Genomic DNA, 21,263 nt, shown 5'->3' on the forward strand with positions numbered 1-21,263 from the left:
GCCAGCCTTTAATACCATTTGTTTTTCTGTATCATCCAGAAAGTTATCCAGGATCACCTGCAAATCACTCCAATCTGGATTCTGCGTCCTAATTATAGTGTCTACCACTCTGCCTACCCGTTCAGGATCTTCTCTATATATCCCTGCTGCCTGCTTCCAAGCCATCAAGTCTGTGACCGAAAAAGGCACTTTCACATATACTGGCCCATCATTTCCAACTCCCTGCCGCAGGGGAGCGATTGTTTGTGTTTGTTGTCGGGTCCTCCGAGAAATAGGGGTATACATTACAATGTCTGACGGTCCTTCCCCCACATCCTCTATTCCGCTACTATCTGGTTCCCCCACCTGTTCCCTATTCTCTTGGCTCTGATTCCTTTCTCTCCTAAGAGGGGATATATCTAACTCTGGTCCTTCATCCTCTCTGGGAGTTATTTTCTTTAAACACTCCTTTTCATGGGTACATTCAGAACAACACTTTTTCACCTTCTTATTATCAGAAGTCATGGCCATTACCAAATTATCTTTACTAGTTATCTTACATTCTTCCTGTCAATCTATTCTTCGCCTTAAATAAAAGAATAAATCTACATATGGTACTTCACTCCATTTTCCTTCTCTCCTGCAAAACAGCATTAACTGCAGAATGGTGTCATAATTCAATGTCCCATGCACAGGCCATTTCTCCTGACTTTCCAGTGTATACAAAGGCCACCAATGATTACAATATTCAATCATCTGACTTTTTCGTAAATCCTCATGTAAATCTCCCCAGTGTGCCAATAAACATCCTAACGGGGAGTTTTTCGGAATTTTATCATTTACAGCCAAATTGCCCACACTTTTACTCTTAAACAAATGAGTTAACTTAGATGCCATGGTTACTCACTTCACAGTATAATATACAATCACTCAAATCTGCCGCTTCGTTCTTCTCCGGCTGCACCTCTCACAAGATAACAGAACCGCAGATCCGAACTCCACACTCGCTCCGTACTTATTTGTCCGTCTCAAGCTCACACACACCCCCTCACAATTATTACTTTAAACACAGGAATATAACATACCACTATACAACCATTAATCTTAACCCAGTATACTATTAAACAAACATAAAATTCCGCAACTCGAGTCCTTATCATATCATCGAAAACACTATAGCATATAGGTTTTCATTACTCCAAATCCCATATATTCCACTATTGTCCATCCCTGCAATAGCTTTCGCTTATGTCTTACGGGCAGATGCCTAGGCTTCCAATTCCACTAGGATCCTTTAGTCCAACCCTGCGCAGCTTTCACCGCGTCTGACAGGCAGACTTATACAGTGGGACTCTAACCCACTGTGTGGGACTCTAACCCACTCCTAGTACAAAAGAAGTGTCTTACCAAAATCCAGGGAACGTCGCGAAGAGCCTTACGGATCGGGGATCGATGGGTATCCCCGAGAAATCCTCGGTGCTGGCTGGAACCAATCAGGTCCCCGACTCCTCTGGTCTCTCTCAGCGAGGTCCCATCTGGGTCGCCAGAAACTGTTACCGAAAAACTCGGAATAAAACTTATCAACACCAATTTGCTGTAGATAAGCAGACACTTCTTTATTGACGGCCGGGTGCGCGGGTGAATCCTTTCACCAACGACGCACACCATGCACCAAAATCATACATCTTATATAGAACTCATTCATACATATTCATTATGTATTCATGCATAAACATAACAATTCCTGGAAATCATTATCATACTCTCCTCCTATTTCCGATTCTGCGCCGTAGAGTCCAGAAACACCTGGAAATGGGTCTGGGGTGTAATGTGAGTCGGTGGTTAATGAGTCGGTGGTCGCGATCTCCCCCTGTCGGAATTACCTATTGCTTGAGGACGCTGTTTCTTGGCTTAAACTTATATGTTGCTTCAGCCGATTTCCCCATTTTCCCATTAATTTGGATTCTGACATCTCTCTGCATTCTTTCAGGTTATTAAATACCTTATAAGTAAATGATATATATAAAAATCATCTTGAATCTTAAGCCTGTTATCTAGTTCTAAATGTTCCTACTAGGTGATTCTGACCAATTCTTTCGGCCTTGGTACAGGGCTGTACAAGGGAGTTCGTAGTAGCCTTGGTTCCTGTATAGAGTGCAAATGCAGCATATGATTTTTACTAAATATCGTCTATATTCCTATTAAAACTAAACAAATTAATACTAATCTATATTAAATCAATAACATATCAAATCAGTAACAATAGAATAACAGCATGGGGAAAAAAAAAAGATAATCCTGTAGTAACTGGGAATTCCTCCACCTTCAGTTAGGTCTTCCTTCTTAAAATACAGTAATTAATCTAACAAGTACGGAAAACTGAGAAAGAGGAATTCCTCTTGTTACCATGGAAATCGTAACTTGTCTGACTGACAAAGGAAAATAGATTTGTTGTATTAATATCTTCAGCAGCTGAAAAGGACACCATATTTATAGAATCAGAGAATCACAGAATAATTAAGGTTGGAAGGGACCTCTGGAGGTCATCTAGTCCAACTTCCTGTTCAAAATGGGTCCAACTAGATCAGATTGCTCAGGATATTGATCAGGTGAGTTTTGAGTATCTCCAAGGATGGACACTCCACTCTCTTTGGACAACCTGTTCCAGTGCTTGATGACCAATGAAAATTGTTTCTTATTCCCATGTTTCGACTTGTGACTGTTTTGTCCTGTTCTGTCACTGTGCACTTCCAGGAAGAGCCTGGCTCTGTCCTCTCTATATCTTCCCATAAGGCAGCTGTAGACAGCACTTAAATATTCTCTGCAAAGTTAATTTACAATCACTTATCCCCCTCTCTGTAGTGTTGCATGAGGTTATTCCATACCAGGACTTTGGACTTGTCCTTGTTAAGAGTTCTGAGGTTCCTGTTACCCCATTTCTCCAGCCTGTTGAGATTTTCACGTCCCTCTCAGCATGCCCTCTAGCATATCAACCACTCCTCTGTCTTGGTATCATCTGCAGGCTTGCTGAGGGTGAACTTCCTATCATCCAGGTCATTAACAAAGATGTTAAACAGTATGGGTCTCAGTATCTGTCCCTGAGGGACACAGTGATTAACCAGCCAACAGTTGGACTTTGTACCCCTGATAACACAACCCCTTGAGCCCAGCAATCCTGTCAATTTTTCACCTAATTGACCATCTGCTTATCTGGTCCATATCTCACTGATTTCGGTATTAGGATACGGTGGGAGACCATGTCAAAAAGACCTGGCAAAGTGCAGTGCAGTCATCTCATCACAGGAGTCAGTCGGTTTAATGTCAGTGGCCTTTGAGCTGCTGAAGATACATATTGATTTATTGATTTTTGCCTGTTTCTTTTCATCTAGTAGTTTTGACCCTACTTGGTTAAAGCTTCTGGTTTCTGTTGCTCAGTTGACCTGGTACTGTTTGACAACTTGGAGATTGTGTCAAATGAGTGAAGGAAGGAACAGGAGCCCATGAAGGAAGACCTTCACTGTCTTATGGCTCCTGATAGGTGGTACAACACAGTTACATTTGACACAGATTTTTCAGTCAGAATGCTAAAAGAAGATTATGTATTGTGCTTGCATAGCCACATAGCCAAGATGTATGATAAAAGATGTAGTTTAGTCATTGCTGATTGGTAGACAGCACTTTGCAAAGGCACTGTTCAGAAAAGAAGTCTTTAATTTCACCTGAAATATATTAAACTTCAACCACAAAGAAAACCTTTACTGATTTTGAGGAATTCCATGATTTGGGAAAAAAAAAAAAAAAAAAAAAGTTTGTTCTTCTTCATGGAAACCAGAAAATCTTTGGGTAAAAAATTCATCAAAAATTTAGTTTTCTGCTAAAGAGCAGTTTAGCTAGAAAACATTTCCAATCTGTCAGCTAAGGCTTGGTGCAGTGAGTCAATGGAACCTAGCTGACAATTAAGTCCTGTGTTTTGCTGATTAAGGATACCAATTAAACTCGGACACCAGAGTGAAAAGAGTAGGCGTACTTTACTAGTAATAACCAAGTAATGTAACAGCGTAATACAGAGAACATACAGTAAGAAGAAGCAGAACAGTGCACTTAAAGCAACAAACAGGAAAATACAGGGTAATGCATCAAATCATTACTACATGAGAGAGAGAGAGAATAGTAATTAAGAGAAATACATCACCACTTGCATATATTATCATCATCATCCAGATCCGCAGGCGCTGGGGAGCCCCGGTTACAGCGAGGATTTGGAGAGCCTGTCCCGGCAAGTGGGAAATCCTACGCGGTGCGTCCACCCGTAGGTGAGGCTTCCAAAGTCGCTGTGAGCGGGTCCAGCCTTATATACCAGAGATCGACAAGCCAGAATAGCTGGCACCTTTGTTTTGAGCGGAAAGTTTCTGGTTTCATTCTCCTGTTGGATTCCACCCGAAGCCTGGCCAGGGCTCGGGGGGGGAGACCAAGGGAGTTTCTAACAAGGCCAAATACGTGGGTTCTCAGCCTTGAACAAGGCTGCGAAAGGAAAGTGGGATACATTCTCTCCCCTCTACTGATTATATTTTGTCTTTCGCTAGTGAGTTTACATATTTTACTAATGACTACATGCTAAGTTAGCAGCTTCAGCTTGGGGCCTGTTGCTCAGGCTGCAGTATTTCAACGCTTTAGCACTTTTTACATCAGCATAAGTAGGTTGTTATAACTTAGTACAATACCTACTAGCACAATGGTTATCAGTTATAAAATATACAGGATTCATCTATAGGTCAACTCTGGCTTGGACCTGTTGTCCAAGCCTTAGCACTTCGGTCCTGTCATTTAAATGTAAAGATAGAACTAATGACACTTATGTACACTTTGTAAAATCCTCAAAGTCACTCTAATAATAAAATGCCTGCTTGCAAGCCTCTATTGAAACATTTGTTGAAATTATTTGAATGAACATTTCCAATATATGTTTGAAAACCCAAACTGCACACACACCACCAGCAACCTTGGTAACATAATTTATTATTCATACAAAACAAGTAGGATAGTGAGGATAGTTCTTTTCCTTACAACATTCCTATAATCATTATAAGAAAGCCACACAGATTTACAAATGTCAACAATAGTCATGTGAGGTTAGGGGGACCAAGTAAAATAATTGCCCAATATCTCTGATTCATCAGACCTGAGTTGTTTGCCCTGTCCCCAAAATCCATGTGACCTCGTAAATACCTGACATGCTCTAACACATCTCCATTACATTATTTCTCAGGATATTTTATCTACTTCCTTGTACCTTGCAGTAAAAGTGTTAGAATAGTAGCTCATGTTTCATTATTCTTGCATGACCTCAGTTCTTGCAAATATCTTCCTAGCATTTATCTTAGTGGTTTCCATTTGAATTTCTGTAAACACTTTGTGCTATTAAATTAGAAGTCACTTAATTTTGCACCTGTCCCTTCCTCAGTTTAAATAATACACACATATTTCTCCTTCCTGCTACTGTTCTCCCATATAGGAAAAGTAAGGAGGTTCAGAGTGTGCAAATTGTAAAGGAAATTCCATTAACATATATTGGAAAAGCACATTCATAATAAATGAGTTAGCAAGTGCCTGAGTTTGTTATAGAAAAAATCCAACTATCAGTATCAAAGCCTTTTTTCTATAAATTGCAGGTATCAAATCTTTTTTTGCATGTAGTTGACATCCAATTTCTTTTTCACCCAATGGGAATAGGGTTATTTGCTTTCTTTCCCCACCACTAACAAAACCTGTGAAGAGCAAGAGGGCAAATGATTTATACATTCTGTTTATTCAGTGTCCCCATGTATGACATTAACCATGTGGGATTATATACCACATGGATGGGAGGACATTTAAATCAGTAGTGATGGAGCTGTGGGGGCTTCAAAGGAGTAGATCTCGAGACACAAAGAAACATTTTGAGCAACATAACTGAAATCTGGCACTAACCAAGGTTAGGTGTCTGACACAATGAATTGCAGACTCTCAGTGCAGAGAGATCTTGATAAATGTAAGGACTGGGCTGACATGATTTTCAATAAAGAAAAGTGGAAGAAGCCCATGCACTGGTACGGCTGTGAATAGACTGACAACAAGAGCACTCTTGTTACACATAAGGCACACCTGGATGATGTGCTGGGATACATTAGGAGGGGTATAGCTAGCAGATCAAGGAAATTTATTATCACATACTATTCTGTGCTGGTGAGGCTGGGTCTGGAATATTGCCTCCAGTTTTATTCATCTCCCTTCAAGAAGGATGTGGACAAACTGGAAAGGATCCAACGGAGGGCTATAAACGGGGCCAGGGGCCTACAGCATATATGCTGTGAAGAAAGGCTGAAGGATTTACTTAACCTAGTGAAGAGGAGGCTAAGGGGTGATCTAATAGCTACCTATCACTACCTGAAGGGCAATTACAATGATGACAGCCAAATTCTTGATAGTGCTATATGATATAACAGCAGCAGTGGCCAAAAATTGTGGCTTGGGAGGTTCAGGTTGTACATTAGAAAGGATGTTTTCTCTAGCAAAAACTAGTACAGCACTGGAACAGGTTGACCAGAGTTCCACTCAGTCCATGGAGATTTTTCAAGACTTGGATAAAAAAGACATGGCTGATATGTTTTAGTCTGATAAATAGTCTCACTCCAAGTAGGAGAAAGGACTAAATGACCACTACTGGCCCTTCCAGCCCACATTTCTAAGCTTCTGTGAACCAAATTGATCTGAAATTTGTCCACTTTAATGCCACCAATAAATACAGACCTGGAGGATATGTAACGCAATATGTTATTCATAGAATCATAAATGGTTTGGGTAGAATCATAGAATCATTTAGGTTGGAAAAGACCATTATGATGATCAAGTCCAACCATTAACCTAACACTGCCAAGTCTACCACTAAATCATGTCCCTAAGCACCACGTCTACAGTGTTTGAAATAGCTCCATGGATGGTGACTCAACCACTTCCCTGGGCAGCTTGTTCCAATGCTTGACAACCCTTTCAGTGAAGAAAGTTGTCCTAATAGCCAATCTAAACCTCCCCTGGTGCAACTTGAGGCCATTTCCTCTCATCCTATCACTTTTTACATGGGACAAGGGACCAATCCCCACCTCTCTGCAACCTCTGTTTAGGTAGTTGTAGAGAGCGATAAGATCTCCCCTGAGCCTCCTTTGCTCCAGGCTAAACAACCCCAGTTCCCTTGGCCACTCCTCATAGGACTTGTGCTCTAGACCCTTCACCAGCTTCGTTCCTCTTCTTTGTATGTGCTCCAGCACCTCAATGTCTTTCTTGTAGTGAGGGGACCAAAACTGAACACAGTATTTGATGTGTGGCCTCACCAGTACTGAGGACAGGGGGACAATCACTTCCCTAGTCCTGCTGGTCACATTATTTCTGATACAAGCCAGGATGCTATTGGCCTTCTTGGCCACCTGGGCACACTGCCAGCTCATATTCAGCGGTCTGTCGACCAACACCCCCAGGTCTTTTTCTGCCAGGCAGCTTTCCAGCCACTCTTCCCCAAGCCTGTAGCGTTGCACGGGGGTGTTGTGACCCAAGTGCAGGACCCGGCACTGAGCCTTGTTGAACCTCATGCAACTGGACTCGTCCCATCGATCCAGCCTGTCCAGATCCCTCTGTAAGCCTTCCTACCCTCAAGCAGATCAACACTCCTGCTCAACTTGGTGTAATCTGCAAACTTACTGAGGGGGCACTCAATGCCCTCGTCCAGATCACTGATAAAGATATTAAACAGAACTGGCCCCAATACTGACCCCTGGGGAACACCACTTGTGACCGGCTGCCAACTGGATTTAACTCCATTCACCACAACTCTTTTGACCCAGCCATCCAGCCAGTTTTTTTATCCAGCCAAGAGTATGCCCATCCAAGCCATGAGCAGCCAGCTTCTCCAGGAGAATGCTGTGGGAAAGTGTCAAAGGCTTTACTAAAGTCCAGGTAGACAACATCCACAGCCTTTGCCTCATCCACTAAGCAGGTCACCTTGTCATAGAAGGAGATCAGGTTAGTCCAGCAGGACGTGCCTTTCATAAACCCACGCTGACCGGGCCTGATCATCTGGTTGTCCTGTAAGTGCTGCATGATGGCACTCAGGATGAGCTGCTCCATAACCTTCCCCAGCACCGAAGTCAGGCTGACAGGCCTGTAGTCCTGGTAGGTAGGAAGGGACCTTTAAAGATCATCAAGTCAAACCCCCCTGCCATGGTCAGGGACATCTTTCACTAGATCAGGTTGCTCAAAGCCCCATCCAACCTGACCTTGAATACCTTCAATGATGGGGCATCCACAACTTCTCTGGGCAACCTAGCTACAAAAGAATTGAAATTGTTCCTAATGATCTTTACTAAATGTAATAATATATAAACAGCCAACAGCATTCCTGGAAGCTAGAAAAAATGAGGAAAAGCAAAATTTGGGAGTATAATGAGGAATACTTAAAGGTTTTTTATGGTATAGTGACAAATTTCATGATTTGATATTGTGGAGGCAAGTAGAAACACTCAGTAAACATGTCTGTGTCTATTTGCTTCTTAATTGGAAAAGGATGCCTATTTATTTTGCATAGTTGCTTATTTTCAGGGAAAATGCCTTCTATCCAATCACATACTCCAAAGGAGTAATTTTAAGAGGACAAGTTTCAAAAACTTTATTTCTGAAATATTGGTAGAAAGTGATTGGAATGGCTAAGCTTATTGTTCTGAAGGCTAAAGCATCTCTAGCAACCACTGCAGGAAATTCATGGGAGGACACCAGTACCTGTCTAGAACAAGCTGCAGATGCCACACACCACCACTCTTCATGGTTGAGCATCTGAAGCATGTTGGAAATAAGCTTTTCATACCATAATATAAGATCTCAGAGAGAGTACAAGGAGCATCATTCTTTCAGTGATGAAATTTTCATAACTACAGTGACATATGAAGGTCTATATTCAGTCCTGCTGCGGAGACAAGGTGCAAGAACAGGTAATTGACTTTCTGATTTAGCGTTTAGTGAAGTTTCAGTTGTGTTCCACTGATACGGTCTGGTGCAGCACTGTGGGCATTTTTCAGATGTTTCAGGAGTTTTTCTAAATATAGTGTTGTTCAGGTAATACTAGACTTTTGGCTACTGAGAGTCAGGGATACCAAACTTGGAAAAGTACCGGGTACCAATGCAAAATGAAATAACATATTCAAAATAGAAAAGTTCATCATGTTAAGTAAGAATGATGGGATATTTGGTCTTTATTTAGCAATTTGGTAATATGTGAACTGTGAGTCAAGAGTAGAAAATATCTTTAACCACAAGGTTCTTCTAATTGTTCTTTTATGTGTAGAGGTGGATGGATGAAGGTCACTATGACCTCTGGGGCTTCTTTAAAACCATACATAAATAACTTCAGCATTATTCTGCATTTTCATTACTCTTTGAAACCATTCTAAAGATGCAAGCACTTTGACAGAATTATATTTTCTGAAGCTCTTGAGAGTTAGCATCTCATGCTGAAAATGATAGAGGGCATTTTTCATTGTACCAGCATCATGGTAAGACATATTTTAATTCTGTGAAGAAAACCTTTTACACAACAAGGTGTTTCCTCAATGTTATCTCTTCTGATCGATGAAACTAAGGTCATAGTCAACTGAAGTTGCAAAAGCAGTGGTGGAAGCAGTGCATCTTTAAAGTGCATGCAAGTTCAGTGTAGCCAGTAGATGCCTGTTCTATATAAGAATACCAGCAACCACAGTACAAAATTCAGCAGGTATGCAATATGAATCAAAAGTCATATTTACTTGCAAGGAATCCATAAGAGAAATTTTGTCTTGGAGATGTCAAACACAGAACTATGTTGAAAATAACTAAAATACGGCAAGGAGGTTGTAACGAGGTGGGTGTTGGTCTCTTCTTCCAAGTAGCAAGTGATAGGATGAAAGGAAATGGCTTCAAGTTGCACCAAGGGAGGTTTAGATTGGATATTAGGAAAAATTTCTTCACCAAAAGGGTTGTTAAGCACTGGAAAAGGCTTTCCAGGGAAGTGGTTGAGTCACCATCCCTGGAGGTATTTAAAAGACCTGTAGACATGGCACTTAGGGACATGGTTTAGTGGTGGACTTGGTAGTGTTAGGTTTATGGTTGGACTCGATGATCTTAAAGGTTTTTTCCAACCTAAATGATTCTATGATTCTATGATTCTAGTTGGACTTAGGGTGCTTATGGACAGTGCTTATGGGGTCAATGACAAACTTGCAGCTGTCCTCCTGATACATTAGAAACATTAACTATATACTTAATTACATCCACAGTATGTAAAGAAGTATTTATGTGTTGCATACAATTACTGTGGACTCACTAAATTTTAAGTAACTATTGCCTAGGTGAAACATCTCCTAGCAATACATTCTTTTTTTCTGCAGTATATTCAAAGATTGTCTTTTTTAGAATAACCAGCATAACTAGTACTTGATGTCTAGATCCCCAGCTGCAGAAGATTTCTCTTATGTACATAGAGTTTGCTTGAACTTGTTGCTCTATATTTGACATGCAGGATTTTGAGATACAGCTCTTTTTGCAATTCTTGAAGAGTTCTTGCTTTATCCTGCCTTCATTTGCCTTCTGCTGTTGCTGGTTCAGCATGATGATATTTGTAATATCAGGTCTGATTGCAGTAGTAAATGCTTTGCAATACTGTAAGCTAATCTCACATTATTTGATCGAGCATGATTCAAAGTGCACGTATGATTATCTGGTCCCATGAAACAGGAAAATACTGTTCTGTGTATCTGCCCAGTTTCTGTCCATGCTGCTGAAATTTGTAACATACAACTACAATATATAGGTTTACACACACAAAAAGTTGTTCTATGCCCTAAGTGCAGTATCACACTTATCATTAGTGAGAGGAAGTGCACAAAGCACCAGCTAGCTTTCAGTGGAGTATGCAAATAGAACATTTTCTTTCCACAGAAAGCCCTTTGGCCTTACTTACAAGCTCATAGTTTTCAAACATTTGAATCCATCAGTAAAAATAATTGCAGTCTCACTCTAGCTTCACAAACATGACATAGGTGGGTCCAGATTTAACAAGACATCTTTGTCGCCGTTTTGCTGTAGAAACAGTGAATTCAGAGTCTCAGTTTATTCCATAAGTGTAAAGGAAGAGCAATAGTAAAGAATGGCTGCAGCTATAGGCAGCAGCAGCAGTGATGAGACACACAAAGAAGGATCTGTCTATAACAAAGTTAAGGGTCTCTGCCTCCTGTCTTACCTGGCAGAGCATGAGGTGCATGCTCAGCTGCCCAGTGGTAATACTGCCCTACCAGAGAAAGAGAAAACTATCTGCATGGATAAAGATCAATACAAGGAAAATGGCTTGCTTGCAGATCAGGGAATATCAAAATATCCTTGCCAATGGTGAGACATAAATCATACAAAAAATTTGGATTTTATTCACTCATGCAAAGAAGAAAATAAGTTAAATATGACAAGGCCAAAATTAGCTTTGTGCAATAAATTACAAATCTATTGTGGGTTTTTCTACACTTCTGGACTTAAATTGTCTCTATTACTAAAAAAGTGCTTTCTTAAAATGTCTGATATTCTCAGTTTTATACCTTCATTTTTTCACTTAAGGTCATTTAAGGAAACAGGAAGCATTCTCACTCATTATGTTTCTGCTTATTGTTTAAACATCATTCTCTCAGCTGCCTTTTTAACCACATTTACAAAGTCTACAGACTGGGACTTTGGTGTTGAAACCCAATGGAAAATCCTCTAACAGCAGAAATTATCAGAGCTCAACTGAAGCAAAGTAACATAATTTATACCAGTGGACGTCTGGCTTCTATATTTTCTTGCATTTGTACAGAAGCCCAGCAGCTTCACATATCTGAATGAAACCTATTGGGATGCTGTAATACAAAGTTAGTTCTATTCCAAGATAAAGTATGTTTATGGAAACATCCAAACACCTTGGGGTTTAGAACTTTGCAGGTTAATTGTGCTGGAATTTAAAAACTGTCAAGATTTGTACACCAGTGCATGAAGTATGAGAAAAAAACAGGATGAACTAGAAGCATTGGTCAGTTCACAGATGTCATTGGTATTAGAGAGATTATATGATGTCATTGGTATTAGAGAGACTTGGTGGAATGAGTCCCATGACTGGAGTGCTGGGATGGAGGGCTACAGGCTGTTCAGGAGGGACAGGCAGGGCAGGCGAGGTGGAGGTGTCTCACTATATGAAAGAGAGAGGTTTGATTGTACAGCCCTTTGTTTTGCTGATCAGGGATATCAATTAAACTCAGACACCAGAGTGAAAAGAGCAGGCGTATTTACTAGAAATAACTAAATAATATAACAGAATAATATAGAAAACATACAGTAAGAAAAGACAAAGTAGCGCACTTAAACAAATAGCAAAAATACAGGGTAATGCATCAAATCATTACTACCTGAGAGAGAGAGAATAGTGATTAAGAAAGATCCATCACCACTTGCATACTTTACCATCATCCAGATCCGCAGTCGCTGGGGAGCCCCGGTTACAGCGAGGATTTGGAGAGCCTGTCCCGGCAAGTGGGAAATCCTACGCGGTGCGTCCACCCGTAGGTGAGGCTTCCAAAGTCGCTGTGAGCGGGCCCAGCCTTATATACCTGAAATCAGCAAGCCAGAATAGCTGGCACCTTTTGTTTTAAGCGGAAATATCTGAAGTCAGTCTCACGTTAGATTTTCCCAGAGCCTGGCCGGGGCTCAGGGAAAAAACTAAGGGAGTTTTCCCAGCTTATCTAGGTGATTTATGAGCAAGGTCACACACCAGGTCACAGGGCCAGACAATTGTCTCTGTGGCCCTGTTATTGTGGCCTTGTTACCTTGTTTACACACACAAAGAAGGATACATGTTTTATGATGTTTAAGTCACATTTTCTATACATATCTCACTAATGACTACATACGGAGTTAGCAATTTCAGTTCAAGACTTATTGTTCAGGTTTCAATATTCCCACCTGTTACATCCGGACAGGTGGTTTGTTATAATTTTAGTACAATACCTATTGATACAATGCTTGTCAATTATAAAACATACAGGATTCATCTATAGGTCAACTCTGGCTTGGGCTTATTGTCCAAGCCTTAGCACTTCATTCGGTCCTTTGACCTATAGGTGAATCATGGTTGTCAAACCACTTCTATGGTTAGTGACATTAGTTTCCGTTCATCACTTGATGATATCTTGTTAGGTACAACTACAAATTGCATTTCTGTTATGGCGCGTTTAATCAACTGTATACCACAAGGGATTAAGCAAGGAATAAACACTAAGCTAGCGACAGCACAAAGGAAAAAGAAAAGGGTACGTTTGATCCAGGGACCCCCTGGCAGCCATGAAAACGGATCCAGGTCCAAGCTTTTCCACGTTTGGATCGGTACGTGAGCTAATTTTCTCATTTCTTGAGTTATTTGCTTTACTACTTTTCCATTGTCATCAATTTGCAAACAGCAATTAGATTCATTTAATTTCCCACAAACCCCACCTTCTTCTGCTAACAGATAATCTAAGACCATGCGATGCTGAAAAATCGCATTCCTCATTTGAGTGGATTGGTCAGCCAGAAGGTCAAGAGCCATAGCTGTTTGATTAGTTATTATTTCTAAAACAGCTTGTAACCGAATTATGCGATTTAAGTTATAAATGGGTTCCCTGGCACCTGAAATTATTTCGTTAGGATTCCAAGAAGCTCGTCCGTAATGTTCTATGATTTTTTCAGGTGGCCATTCATCCTGTCCCCATTTTTGAGCACTTCCCTTCGTTATGGAAGTGTCAATGAACCGTTTTTCTCTAACCAAATCATCATACACTTTGACTCCAAGCCCCTTTCCCTGATTTTGTGACAGTAGAAAGAATAGGGGTCGGATGTATCCTATATAACATATTCCTGACCAATTTGGGGGTAGCCTCCGATAAGCATGTTGGCCACAAATCCAGTAATGTCCCTTTAAAGCCCAAGTTCCATTGGCAAAGGGACCTTCCCAGGTTTCATCATCAATTGGTGGGTCAAAATATAATGTGCTTCCTGGGCCTAGTGGTCCTCCGACCACAGTTGATGTACCATAAGAATCACAATAGGTGCATCTCCAGGCTCCCACAGGGGATTTCCATTTACAATTGCATCCCCGAGCTGTTTTGTTAGATTTGGACCAGAACGTACTAAAATGAGTTCGGGTGCCATTTTGGTGTTGCCACTTCCACTGATAATCTCGGACAACATGAGTTTTACTTGTAGAGTTATCTCTGGGACAGCTCAGAAATAGGTGGTCAAAGAAACCGTCCTGTCCTACGGCTTTACAGCCTTCAAAATCTCGCTTATATTTGTGGTAAGAACATCTTACCCAGCTACCATTAGTGAGTTTAACATGTGTTTGATTCCATCTGTTCCGATATTTAAAACAATCATAAGGAGGACAATTAGGAGTCCAACAATCAAAACCTAGAGACAAGGTCCATTCACAAACACTTTTCCCCATTTGAACCCCATGTTCTTGTGTCCGATTGAGACAGAAAAGACCTTTTCCGGGAAAATGCAGTCGCCAAGGGTCGCTGTCATCAGTCCAAAATCCTGTTGTTTCGTGTACATCGCTTTGTGTGCTGATCCACCATCTAGGTGACACCAGTTGGGCTGTCCAGGGCCAGTCCTCAAATCCGCCTGGGCCCCCGCAGACCCAACAGTTGCGCAGGTTGAATATTTTTGCTATTGTTTCTCCGAGGGATAAAAATCTATTTTCCCAATTTACAATTTGATTACAATAACAGCATTTAATTAGTAACACCAACAGCAATTTCATTATCCTTATGTCTTCTGTTCTTCGAAGATCTGTTTCTTAGATCAGGTGACGTGGATAATATCCTCTCCCGAAGGGGCCGTTGCGGTAGACAGGTAGATTCAATCGTGTAGAATCTATAAAACAAAATTCTATACCATCTAGTTATTCTCGCAAATAACATTTTGTTGCAGGGACATATTCCCATTTTTCTTGCCCAGGTTTCATAATCAGAATGGTATTGTCCTTCCCCGTGGTTATTACTTCAGCTGCTTCAGGGGGGCCACTTGGCCTTTGGACCCATACTTTGGCTCCATTATTAATATCTGTTGATCCAAACCCCTTACTTTCTTGGATTGTGGTGACTGGGGGTGGATCCCCTTTCTTTACCCCTGCTTGCAAAACCGGTAGTATCAACAATTGTGCTACTCGGTCTTGGGGTTGAATAGTTAAATCTTGATCACTGTTGTTCAACAAGATTACTTTAATTTCACCTTGATAATCTGCATCAATCACCGCTCCCATGACTTGAACACCTTTCAGGGCTAGGCTCGAGCAAGCTGTTATTAGTCCAAAATGTCCAGTAGGAATCTGAATTCCTACACCAGTATCTATGACTCTTATCTGTTTTGGGGTCACTTTTGTTAATTTTAATGCATAAAGATCTAACCCTGCAGCCTCTGGGGTGGCCCGATAAGGGGCCAGGGCACCTGGGGCAATTTCCCAGTAAGTTAAAGTCTCATTTACTGTCAAAGGTTTTATTTGCAGATTAGGTGTAGTCATACGCATTAAGGGGGTTTCCATTTCCCCAATAGGCCTGTTGTTGAGAATATGCAATGCATCTGTGAGATGGGTCCTCCATCGGGATAGGTTCCCATCCCCCAATTTTCTCAATTGCTCTTTTAGCAACCCATTCATTCGTTCAATCAATCCAGCAGCCTGTGGGTAATACGGTATATGAAAAACCCATTGAATATTCTGTTGTTCAGCATATTGCTGTACAAACTTGTTTCGAAAATGAGAGCCATTGTCAGTTTGAATTTGCAGGGGAATTCCATAGTATAAGATTATTAGGTCTATAGTACAAATAGTACTATGATGGGTGGCTCTCTTACAGGGATGAGCAATCAAATATCCAGAGTAAGTATCTACAGCTGTGCAAATGTATTTACACCCTCGATCTTGGGGTAGGGGTCCAACATAATCCATTTGCCAAATTTGTCCTGGCAACTTCCCTCTCCCCAGTTGTCCCTTTATCACATGTGGTACCGGGCGTTTATGAGTGTGCTGGCACACAGGGCACTGAGCAATTATGGTTTTAATCATATCAAGTGACATTGTTATGCCACGATCTTGAGCCCACCTATAAGTGGCTTTTTCTCCAAGGTACCCACACTTTTGGTGTGCCCATTTCGCCAAGCCTTCATGATCCTCCTTCTGAGGGAACTCCAATCCAGCTTGGGAAATCTTTGCCCGGTTGTCTGTAACAGAGTTATAAAGTCTTTCTAGAGTGTCAGTGTTACTATGAGCATCTACGTGAAACACAGTAACTTTAGTTCTTTGTATTATTTCCCAAATATCTTTCCACAGTTCTTTTCCCCAAACTTCTTTGGAATATATTTTCCAGTCCTTTGCTACCCACGTCGGCAGCCAAGTTGTTAATCCATTAGTTACTGACCAAGAGTCAGTATATAGATGACATTCACCTAGGTCTTCTTGTCTCAAAGCCATATACACTGCATACAATTCAGCATACTGACTGCTTTTTCCTTCTCCTGTGGTTTCTAAAAATTTTTCTGAATGAGGATGATAGGCTACTGCTTTCCAAAACCTTTTCCCTCCTATGTACTTTGCTGATCCATCAGTAAACCAGGCATGTTCCTTTGCAGAGGGTTCTAATTGGTCCAAAGCCTTTCCCCACTGTACTGGGGATTCCTGTTCAGCTGTAAAATCAGGGTTTATTTCCTGATCCTCTGTGGGAATAGTAGCCACTCGCTCATGGAGGGTGGCTATTCCACCCACTCCTATCTTTGCTCTATCTTGAATATACCATTTCCACTTTATAATGCTTGATTCCTGAGCATGCCCAATTCGATGAGTTTTTGGAGAACTTTTAACCCATTGCATGATAGGAATCTCAGGACGGAGAGCCACTTCATGGCCTATTGTAAGCTGTTCCATTTCAACTAATGCCCAATAACATGCTAATAATTGTTTCTCAAAAGGAGTATAATTGTTTCCTGCCTCTGGCAGCTTCCTGCCCCAAAATCCTAAAGGAACTTTTTTCTTTCCCTGTTTCTGCCACAGACTCCAGTTAGCATGGGATTTGTTTACTGACACATTCAGCTCTACCTCCCCTTCCTGCAGGGGCCATAAATCTAATGCCTTTTGAATGGTTTCTTTAGCTAACTCAAAAGCAGCTTGCTGTTCATCACCCCATTCAAATTCATATTTTTTCCTTGTCACCTTATACAAGGGGGTTAAAATTTGTCCTAAATGGGGAATATGTTGCCTCCAGAAACCGAATAACCCAATAAATCTTTGAGCTTCTTTTTTATTTTGTGGTACAGCAAAATCCAAAATCTTTTGTCGGGCTTTAGGCAGTATTTCTCGATGCCCGCAATGCCACTGAATTCCCAGAAACTTCACTGTCTCAGACGGTCCTTGGATTTTTTCAGGGTTAATTTCCCACCCCTTTTGTTTCATATGATCTACTATTAATTCAAGAACTTGTTGTACTTCCTCCTCATCATTTCCTTGAATCAGAATATCATCTATGTAGTGACTTAATTGTGTGTGAGGAGGCAGCTGTATTTCGTCTAGGTGTTCAGCTATAATTCTATGGCAGATAGTGGGGCTGTGCAACCACCCTTGTGGTAATCTGGTAAAAGTGTATTGCCGGCCCTGCCACGTGAAAGCAAACTGGTCCCAGTGCTCTTCTGCAATTGGGATAGTAAAAAATGCATTAGCTAAATCTATTACAGCATACCAAGTTCCTGGATGCTTCTGCACCCTTTCTATTAAAGTGACAGTGTCTGGCACAGCTGCTGTGAGTGGTGGAGTGTGTTTATTTAACTCTCTAAAATCCACCGTCATTCTCCAGGATCCATCACTTTTCTTGACAGGCCATATCGGATTGTTCCAAGCAGTGGTGGTTGGTTTTAAAACTCCTACATCTAATAAATCTTTAATTGTCTGTGATATCTCTTCATGTCCTCCTGGAATTCTCTACTGCTTCATTGTAACCAACTTAGTTACAGCAGGGATCTGCACAGGAGGTATTCTTACTTTGCCAACTGTAACAGGTCTGGCACTAATGTAGGATCTGACTCCAAATTGATACTGACCATCAGAGAGATTTAAAGTCAGACCTTTTAAAATGTCTATACCAATTATATATTCAGGAATAGGAACAATCATTACCGGGTATAATCGCTTTGGGAGGTTCCCTATTTTCATTTCTATTTTTGTTTGCACTGCTTCAATTTGTTTTCCTCCCAACCCAGTAATAACTACAGGTTGTCCCCTATACTTCTTTGGGTTTCCAAAAATTAAAGAGGCCTCCGCTCCAGTGTCAATTAAAGCATTTACAGTTTGTGGGGATCGGTTCTTCCAGAAAATTTTAAGCTCCACATGAGGCCGTCGGTCCTTTCGTACCCACTGCACTGGAGCTTGGCCATTAATTCATTTGTGCTGATCATAATGTTGACTCACCTCCCTTGCCTCCTGTAAAGGGTACAAGTCAGAGAACGGTGCCCAATACTCTTTCGCCCCCGGAACCGATGATCCACTCACGGGGGGCCCTCCGTGAGCAGATGGAAGGTCCCGTTGAGGGTCAAGAGGTGGCGCCGTAGGCTGAGTTGTCCCTGCCTTTTTTTGCCTGTGAATATTGCACCTTTTTGCCGGGTTTATTCAACCCTCTCTGTTTATATATTTTCCACATTTCTGGAGTCAAAATTCCATCTATTTTTTCACGGGACATTCCATCTTTTAGTAAAGCAGTAAACATTTCCTTACGAGAAATCCTGTTTTCACTGCTCTTGGGGCTGCCTCGAATGTCCCGATTCCCTGCACTCCCTCGGGGGCCCCATTCTCCAAGGTCATGCAATTGTTGCACCTTTTCAATTACTTCATTGAGGGGGTTCCCCGTTTCATTAATGAGGAGGGTCATAATTACATTTTTATATGCTGGTGGAGCAGTTCTAATCACTCTGTTTCTCATAGTGACCGACAAAGGATACTGCATGAAAAGGTCAGTGTTTCCTAAAAATATTGCTGCTTTCATCCCTTCCTCTTTCATTCGCTGTATACAATCTCTCAAAGTATACCACTGACGGTCAGATGCCGGCCAATCATTTTCTGTAGGATATTTAGTAGCACATCCCAGAGCAGCCAATGCTAACAAATGGATACCCTGATGGTTGTTTCGAAATACATCTTGCACAAATGAATCTGAACTTAAAATCAAAAACTTTTTAGCATCTCTTTCATCTAGGGTTATCCCTGCAGCTCCCTGATCATGCAAACGCACCATCCAAGAGAGTAGGGGTTCCCCCGGTTTCTGCATAAATCTCTCAATTATATCGTTTACTTCATGCTGTGTATAATCCTCTATGGTATCCTTCCTCACAGATTGCATATTATTAGGATCCACTTCTACCTTTCACCTCCACACAGGTTTTGCGTCTATAAATTCATCTGTGGAACCAGCCTCATCAGAATCTGTAGAATCCCAAATATCACCATCCCATTTCTCTGGGTCCCATTGCACACCTGCATCTGCAATTACGGCATGCACTTTCTTATGATTCACTCGCCCTCTCCTTTTCTTGTACTTATATTGTGCTACTCACACCGCAGCTTTCTCCACCACTGTCTGATAAGTATCCAGCTTATCAGCAAGCAACTTATTCTGGCATTGCAACATCACTATTTGACTCTGTAAATCACATATCTGTCGCTCCATCTGGGAGCGCTCTAACAGTAGCCTCTCTTTACTCTGGTGTTGTTTTCTGTATGCAGTTAACAAAACCCATCCCCGTTTATTTGAATTAGTAATTTCTTTTCCTTTTTCAATAGGTATCTTTTTCATACAATTTAAAACATCTAATGGCTCGGCTTCTTTCAGCCAGCTCTCCCATTGTTCGCACGGTCCTCCGACCCTAGCCCACTCCTGAGCCAGCGAACTATAGGGAGGATTTTCCCAGCCAGGGATTTCTGGTGGACTTGACAAATTACCTTTAAATTTAAATAATGGTATTTTTTGTCGAATCCCACTTCTGACACCAATTTATGTTTTGCTGATCAGGGATATGAATTAAACTCAGACACCAGAGTGAAAAGAACAGGCGTATTTACTGGAAATAACTAAATAATGTAACAGAATAATATAGAAAACATACAGTAAGAAAAGACAAAGTAGCGCGCTTAAACAAATAGGAAAATACAGGGTAATGCATCAAATCATTACTACCTGAGAGAGAGAATAGTGATTAAGAAAAATACATCACCACTTGCATACTTTACCATCATCCAGATCCGCAGTGGCTGGGGAGCCCCGGTTACAGCGAGGATTTGGAGAGCCTGTCCCGGCAAGTGGGAAATCCTACGCGGTGCGTCCACCCGTAGGTGAGGCTTCCAAAGTCGCTGTGAGCGGGTCCAGCCTTATATACCTGAAATCAGTAAGCCAGAATAGCTGGCACCTTTGTTTTAAGCGGAAATATCTGAAGTCAGTCTCACGTTAGATTTTCCCAGAGCCTGGCCGGGGCTCAGGGAAAAAACTAAGGGAGTTTTCCCAGCTTATCTAGGTGATTTATGAGCAAGGTCACACACCAGGTCACAGGGCCAGACAATTGTCTCTGTGGCCCTGTTATTGTGGCCTTGTTACCTTGTTTACACACACAAAGAAGGATACATATTTTATGATGTTTAAGTTACATTTTCTATACATATCTCACTAATGACTACATACGGAGTTAGCAATTTCAGTTCAAGACTTATTGTTCAGGTTTCAATATTCCCACCTGTTACATCCGGACAGGTGGTTTGTTATAATTTTAGTACAATACCTATTGATACAATGCTTGTCAATTATAAAACATACAGGATTCATCTATAGGTCAACTCTGGCTTGGGCTTATTGTCCAAGCCTTAGCACTTCACCCTTACAGTTAGTGATGATGTGGTTTAGAGCCTCTGGGTGAGGATTAGGGGGATGGAAAACAAAGGAGATGTCGTAGTGGGTGTCTACTACCGATCGCCCAGCCAGGATGTAAGCACTGATTCTATAGGCAATTAGGAGAAATCTCTGGATCGGTAGCCCTGGTCCTTACAGGAGATTTCAACTTCCCAGACATCAACTGGGAATACCATACTGCTGTGATGAACAAGTCTGGGAAATTTCTGAAGTTTGTAGAAGATAGATAACTTCTTGTCACAA

This window comes from Strix aluco, chromosome W (genome assembly GCF_031877795.1).
Source record: "Strix aluco isolate bStrAlu1 chromosome W, bStrAlu1.hap1, whole genome shotgun sequence".
NCBI classification, from domain to species: Eukaryota; Metazoa; Chordata; class Aves; order Strigiformes; family Strigidae; genus Strix; species Strix aluco.